The sequence below is a fragment of the Pelodiscus sinensis genome, chromosome 1 (assembly GCF_052426305.1).
Source record: "Pelodiscus sinensis isolate ZL-2025 chromosome 1, ASM5242630v1, whole genome shotgun sequence".
In the NCBI taxonomy this organism is placed as follows: Eukaryota; Metazoa; Chordata; order Testudines; family Trionychidae; genus Pelodiscus; species Pelodiscus sinensis.
In genome coordinates this window covers 271898296-271906612 of record NC_143052.1, presented here as the reverse complement: position 1 = coordinate 271906612, position 8317 = coordinate 271898296, and positions in this window count along the sequence as shown.

The window sequence follows — 8317 nt, the reverse complement described above, 5'->3', positions numbered from 1 at the left end:
ACTCTGACTCCTGTAACCCTTATTTCTCAAGGAATAAGAGAAGTTGAAGGAAGAGTGTTCTTCCTTTGATTTTCTGCTGTGTAGATAGTGCCGATAGCTGAACTAAGCTATTTTGTTTTCAGCTACGCAATTTACGTAGCTGAAGTTGTGTATCTCAATTCAACTTTTGCCTATAGTGTAGATGTGCCCTCAGTGTCTTCCTTTCTGCTGACACCCATTGCTTGCAGAAGGAGTGAATTGTTGAAGTTTCAGTGTATTGAAAACTTTGTTAAAATTGTAATTCATCACCTTAAATTCTCCAAAAGTTGCCTGGTCCGGTTTCCAGGCAGCAAACTCTGTAGGGAAACATGCCATCTGAGTTGGTCAGCAAACAGGCAATATAGTAAGGTGAAGTGAACTGTGCCTCGCTGTTCTAGGGTACAGCCTTCTTTGACCATCTGTTTTCATTGGTGGTAGTGTTCTGAATTCTAAGAAATAAAGTAGTGTTACAATTCAACCTCCCAGCAAGAGTGTTATGTTTTATCTAACTTCTCTATGGGTATGACTGTAATATAAACTTTCTTTGTTTTCCCCATTTCAGCTTGGCTGGAGCTTGTAACGGCCCTAATCTTTCACTCTGAGGGTACGTCTAGACTACAGGCTTTTGTTGACAGAAGTTTTGTCGACAGATACTGTCGACAAAACTTCTGTCGACAAAGAGCGTCTAGACTACAGCCAGTTCTGTCGACAAAGCAAGCTGCTTTGTCAACAAAACCCTGTAGTCTAGACACAACCCTACATGCAATAACACCTTCTGTCGCCAGAACTCTGTCGACAAAAGGCGTTATGCCTCGTAAAATGAGGTTTACTAGCGTCGACAAAACTGCTAAGTTCTGTTGACGTTATGTCGACAGAACTCAGTGGTAGTGTAGATACAGGTATAGTTTTGTCGACAAAAGTCCACTTTTGTCGACAAAACTCTGTAGTCTAGACACACCCTGAGTGTTTTCTTCATTTTTGTTTCAAGGGTGGTCAGTGACCATTCAGTACTCATGGTGCTTCCAAGAACTCTAGTTTGTTCTGTGTCTGGGTGTGTCTAGACTACTGAGTTTTGTCGACAAAAGTGGACTTTTGTCGACAAAACTATACCAGCGTCTACACTACCGCTGAGTTCTGTCGACATAACGTTGACAGAACTCAGCAGTTTTGTCGACGCTGGTATACCTCATTTTACGAGGCATAACACCTTCTGTCGACAGAGTTCTGTCGACAGAAGGTGTTATTGCCTGTAAGGTTGTGTCTAGACTACAGGGTTCTGTCAACAAAGCAGCTTGCTTTGTCGACAGAACTCAATGTGTCTGGACGCTCTTTGTCGACAGAAGTTTTGTCGACAGATACTGTCGACAAAACTTCTGTCGACAAATCGCGGTAGTCTAGACATACCCTCTGTGTCCACCTGGCTATGAATAACAAGAGGTGCAACCAGAATTTCTTCCAGAAGAGGCCCCAGGTTCCCTGCAAACTGCGGGGGTTACCGCATGCATTTTATTCCCAGTTGCCTAGTCACCAGGTTCCTACTTCATATGTATTGTATTCTGAGAGGTGTACACTGTGTTTGGGATGCCTATTCCTCTCTTTCATATTGCTGCAAATATTCTCACTGAACCCCATTCCTCCTGCTGGTGAGGACTACAAGCAGAAGAGATAGAGGAGGCAGTATGAGGAGATGGCATCCGGGAGTTCTGGATAGCACAGATTTCAATCTGGGGAGACCAGGTGGATGAATTTATAGTAGTGCTGGTGTATGGTCAAAGGAGGCCCCTGGAGTCTATCCTTTTTTTTTTTCTTGCACCCTGATTACAACAACAAGAGCTTCACAGCACCCTGCCTGGATTCTGTGTCTGCAATGCTTAGTCTTTAAAGATACAGACCCCAATATCACAAGAAGACAAGCTATTTAGCCCAGCCAAGGCGATGAAAAGTAGCCAGAATGTTGGGAAGCTGTGGCAGTGGAGAGAAGGGAGAGGCCAAGTCAGAGCACATAGTGTTCCACCTGATTCTCAGCTGTGCTACTCAGAGGCTACAGGTTGAATAATTTAGAGCAGCTCTAAGTTATGCTAAGAGCTATTTCAGCCTCAAGTAACCTAGGAGCAAGGGGGTATGAAAGGTAGCTTAGAGCCACCTACCTCTCCATCCCAACTACACAAGGTACTGAACCCAGTATTCACCTCTGAGTACACAGGGGCCTATACCTCTTGTACCCTATAGGTCAGAGCAATTGTTTTACATATTTCTTTTTTTTTCTTTACAGATTTTTAAGAAAAAGTATGTACATTCTTAGAACCATTTTCAAAATGAAACAAAGATCATAGTTATCTTGAGCATCTGATTCAGACCCTGTTGGTTCGCTGGCATTATGGTTCCATTTAAAAATAAATATGACTGTGACTAATACATTGTGATAGCTACCATGAATTCCTAATCATAGATCAAAAATTTTGGTTAATATACAAAATAGAAAACTCCAATTGATAGAAATATATATTGAGAACTGTACCCCAGAAATACAGGTTGTTCAATGGCAGCTTAGTATTATATTTCAGAATATTACAATTACTGATACATTAACACATTTAAATAGTACTGTGCATTTATACGGACTACAGATCTTTCAGATATCTTGTCTTGCAGGCCCACCAGTAGTGGGGGAGCAACTGGGCAATTGCTGCAAGGCTTAGCTATTCAAAGGGCCCTGGGTCCCTGAGGCCTTTAAATAGATGCCAGAGCACTGACCTAGAGCTCTGGGTGGCTCTTAGGGCTGCCTGGGGAGGTGGGGGTGCTGCGTGGCACACTCCAGGTAGCGCTAGGGGTAATGTGCTGTAGTCTAGGTGGCTCTGTGGACCTGCTTCCCTCTGTCCTACCCCTTCTGCCTGAAGACATGATCCTTCTAGGAGCATGGGGCCAGTCCCCCACCCCCTGTCCAGGGGTCCGACGTGGCTGTTGACTCCCCTGTTGTTTTGTTATATGACATTGTCTCTGAAACAGGAACTCTGAAGACCAAATTCTTGACTAGTATAACTGAAGAAATCAGTAGGTTATAGAATAATTTCAGTTCGATTTACCTGACAAATTTATTTCTTTGGTTTAACTTCAGGGTCGCTTGGCTGAGAATATTGGGAACAGGTTCTAGTCTTGCTTCTGTCACTTCTCCCTGCAAATAAATTATTTGTTATACACACATCTGTTTTATTCACAGAGGTGCATAGTGGCCCCAGTTGGACTATGTATACATAAAAAATGTTTCAGAGGTGGTTTCTCCACCCTTTTCTTCGTATAAAATCGAAGGAGAATAATCATATCCTAAGAGAACTTTTTTGTTGTTGTTGTTGTTTGTTGTTGCTTCAACAGCTAGGTCAGACTGAGGGAACTGTGCTTATTTAGTCTTCAGAAGAGAAGAATGATGGGGGTGATTTGACAGAACCTTCCATTGCTGTAAGGGGGGGGGGGGTTCAAAGAAGATGGAGCTAGGCTTTTTCTCATTCATGGCAGATGACAAGAACAAGAAGCAATGGTCTCAAATTGTAGTGTGGGAGATCTAGATTGGATACACCACTAGGAGGATGGTGAAGCAGTGGAATGGGTTCCCTAAAGAGGTGGTGAAATCTCCATCCCTAGAGGTTTTTAAATCTTGGCTTGACAAAACCCTGGCTGGGATGATTTAGTTGGGGTTGGTCCTATTTTGTACAGGGGTTGAACTAGATGAATTTTCTATGATTCTATGATTAATTCACCTTTAGGATTAATCTTCACTGGAGTAGTGAAAAAAAATGACTTGTGCATAATGCACATCATAAAAGGAAAGTCTCAGAGGGGTAGCCACGTTAGCCTGTTTCAGCAAACACAATTAGGAGTCCATGGCACCTTAAAGACTAACGCATTTATTTGGGCATAAGCTTTTGTAGGCTGGAGCATGATACCCATATAAAAGGAAAGTGGTGAGTAGATCAAATTATCTGCCAAAGATGACCCTGTAATGGCTGAATTTGCAAAGGAGGTATGAGCAGCAGGAAAGAATAAAGCTGTTATTGTACATTCACTGCTTGCCATCATCATCTGTATGATACTTGAGCACCACACATCTGATTCAAAATCCAATGAAATCAATAAGACTCTTTTCATTGACTTTAATGAGCTTTGAAGCAGGCTCTATGTCCCTAGGTAATTTTTAAACTCTGGTTTGAGTGCTAAACCATATAATTGCATATTTAGTATCAGATTGATCTGTGGGTTTGGGTTGAATGGCTTGAACTCAGAGGTACACAAAGGTTGTCCCCATAAAGGATTATCTGATGGGTTTTACAGATCTTTGACTGTGCATTTAACATATCACATTCCTGGGTAATAAGATGCAGAACAACATTTGTATGACTTTAGTCACATTTTCAAAAGACTGAAGTTTATAGCAATAGATTTTCTAAAGCTGAACCTGCAACTGTAGTTCTGTAGTTCTTTCATTTTATGTCAGTGGAATGAGCAGTCATCTCAACTATTGATTTTAATTCAGTGTTGTGTCATGACAGTGGATATGGACAGCTTACTGGTGATATTCTACAGCTGTGTAGAGCTATGTTTGATTTCGAGCTGTAGGGCCACATTCAGATCGGGTGTAAGTGCCTCACTTCAGTAGCACTCTGCTACCTTATTCCTGGGCTAAATTTGGCTTGTAGTTTCTCATTGCCTGTGCTTTCATGGGCTAGTATTGCACTCAGATATGCCATCATTATGTATGAGCCCAAGTTCTAGTGAAGGATTTTACTGTGACCTTCTGGCTCAGCAGTACGAGCGCTACACACTGAGAGCTTAATGAAAGACCTGTTGACGTCAATGAAAAGATTCTTATTGCCTCCAGTGGTTTTTGGATCAGGACTTGAATCATAATAACATTCATGGGATGGGGAATATTTCTATCTTGGACACCTGCTATCCTGTGGAAGATTAACACTCTGATCCAAACTGAGTTTCAGAGATTCAACAGGTGGGTTGTGATTAGCCAGGAAGGACTCATGCTACTGGAGCACTCTATTTGTCTCTTGTCCCATAAATAATTCTTATATTATATGCCAGTGGCTTTAGTGAACCTCAGGCTGCTAGTTACAGATGCCAATGAAAAAAAGGAAAATCGCAGACATGATTTTTTTTTTCACATTGCATACTCCTACTATGTGGAGTGCTCCTTGAGGAAAAAAGCTTCTCAGAATTCTCACAATTGTAAAGGACAATATGAAATTCACAGTTGTTGATAACTTTCCAGCACAGGAATCTTGCTAATGAGTCATAATGGGGTGAATAAAATCTACTCTGCGCCCTCCAGTGTCTACACAGTCCCCTGCCTGTCCCATTCTCCCATCCCTGTCTCTTTCCCCTGTCCGATATCATCCCTTTTCCTTCCCCATTGCACAATTGTCAGCATGCACATAGAGTGGTTGTAAAACTGTAATCTATCTCTTGAATGTCTATTTAGTCCAGGCCATGGTTTAGAGACTTTGGCCATGTGTGGGGACTCTGGCTACCACCAGGTGACTTTTGGTTAATGTGGGAGCTAAAAAGCTGGGGGAATCTACTACAGTATCCTGTCAGTGGCTAGCAGCCTCAAAAATAAATACATTTCCTCTGTACTCTTAGCTCTTCCACAGTTAGAATCAGAATAAAATAATACTAGCACTGGAAGGAAGGTATCTTTAGAGGTCATTGTGACGGACCCAGCAGGGTCCGCACTAGGAGCAGGGGAGGCCCCCCCTCCCCAGCGGAAAGCGGCGGACAGGGACGGCCAGAAGCCGCTTGGCGCGGCTCCGCCGCGGCCAAAGGCGGGGGCGGGCGCGCGCCAGAGGAGACGGGGGAGACCCCGGGAGCCCGGGGGGCGTCTGGCAAGGGCGCCCCGGTTTGCGCCCTGGGCGGAAGCCGCGGGCGCGCTTCGGCAGGGGCCGCGCGGGAACCCCCTGGAGGGGGCGGGGCTGACGCCCCTGACGTCACCCGTCCGCGCCCATAACAGGGGCGCCGGGACGCCCAGGCCAGGGGAAGCGAGCGGGCAGCCACCCTGGCTTCCCGACACCCCAAGCACCCGGCTTTCCGGGCGACAAAGGGAGACGACCCCGGCAACTGGAGGCTCGCCCTGGGATGAGCCCGGCGTCTGCGACGGGGTAAGTGACTTGACTCTGCACCGGCCCGGGGGGCCGGCGCAGCGGGAGTGGAAGGAGTCCGAGGCGGGGCCGTTCTGGCGCCCGTGGGCAGGCGAGTTTCGGGCGGCTGCCCCGCCTGCCGTGAGGGGAGCGCTTTAAAGCACCCATCTCACTTAGGGCCTCGGGCTGGGACCCGGTGGTGAGGGCAGGCCCGGGTCCCCCACTCCCCCACGCCCCGACCTCAGCGTAGGTCCACAAGGCGGCGACGGTCGCACACACCACCCCTCCCCTTCCCCGCGGAGAGGGGCAACAAGACAAGGGGGCAAAGATTAGAGGGACGGCTCAAGAGCCCCGGTCGGGCCCCCAGCCGGGGGCCGCCCGGGAAGTTACAGGTCCGGGTCCGCCGAGCCCCCTCGGCCCTACTCGGGGCGAGGGGTGATCGCACCCGGGGCTGGACTCGCCCGTGAACTCCGGAGGGCAGGGTAACTGGGCGTTCGGAAGGCGGTGGGTTCGCGGAGCCCCACCCCACCCCGCTGGCTCAGCCCGGGGGATTTGGGGGTGCGGAGCTCGCACCCTTAAAACCCGCCACACTCATCTTATCTGGTTCCTTGCACCCATTGCAAGAGGACTGTCTATTCTACACAGTGAGATCAGCAGCTCTGACATGACATGAAGTCTGAGAATGGTGTACTACATATAGGAGTCAGCTATGGTTTGCATTTGTTGTTTTAAAGCCTTCTGTAAGAAAAAAGCTGGTAACAGGCAGCTAAAAGTAACAGCACAAAAATGTTGGACAATCGTGTGGGGGAGGGGGTGTGAGAGAGAGGGGGAGGGGGAGAGGGAGAGGGAGAGAGGGAGAGGGAGGACCCTGGCAGCCACCCTGCTGTATAGGAAGAAAGCTGAAAGAAGTAAGCAGAGATGACAGGTGCACCTCCCCTTTCCCCTACATTGCTTCCTCCAGCTGCAACTCAGTGCTTCTGCCTCTTGTTGCTTTCTCTCCTAAGGATAAAGCTGTTAGTCTAATGGTTAATAAATCCCTGCAATGGATGAATCCTGGAAGTGAAGCAGAGAGCAATTGTATTAACCAGCCATGCCTAGAAAGAACATCTCAACTAGGCTTTATCGTATCTTCATTCCTTTATACCGGGGCTACTCACCATGTGGCCCGTGGCTCATTTGTTTGCGGCCCACAATGCAGTTTGAATTTACATGGGCCTCAACGCAAGGTCCGCGGGTGGGATCCTTTGAACATGGCCTCCACTGGGAACACGCTCCACACCAGCAAGGCTTCTCCCATGCAAGGTGATGGGCTGGCTGGAACAGACAGGTACAGGGTTTTGGTGTTTCTAGCCCCCAGGGAGGAGGTGTCGGGAGCGCCGGGGCATTGTGGGAAGTGCTGGCTGCTTAGCCTTGTGGGCAGAGCCTGGGCAGTGCTGACTGGCTCTCACTGGCCACGTTTGGGCCCAGCACCACGGCTTAAGGCTAAATCTTTGTATTCTTGCCCGTCAGTGTGAAAGAAGCTATTTGCATATATTTGCATGGATATGCAACCACACTTAAGTTGTGGCCCTCATCATGTGCTGTGAGTATCGTTGTGGCCCCTGGGGCTTCCAAAGTTGCGTAGCCCTGCTGTATACTAAAGGCATATCTCGGAAAAGGAGTAGGTTCTGACCCTACACAGGATGTGTGGTCTGTGTATTAGTACAGGGGACATACCCTGCTGATGCAGTAGCTGCTCAAGAAAAAGAGGGGGCATTGACACAGTTAGTGGATACTGATTTTCCCAGTCTCAGCCCTGCAAAGAGCACTTAATGTAGTCAGAAAGGAATTCCAGCATTAAGATATCTTGGCATTGGTTTTGTTTCCTGTAAAGCTCCAGGTAATTCATGCTGTTCTGGGGCTTGATAAACAAACATTGGCAGCTGATTAAGGTAGTGGCAGCACAAAATAAACAACCTATTAATGAATTCTTGGTGGTAGATTAACTTCTTAGATTGCACTAGTTAAAGGATTCACTGTCTAACGTTGGCCTTGTGCAAGTACAGATGGGAGAGAAAGGACATAAAGATCCTTTTTCCTCTCTCCTTCCCTTCTTTTCCCTTACACAGGGACCTGACACATCTGCAGTCCTGGTACAGTACTTCCCTAAGCTCAAGGGCTGA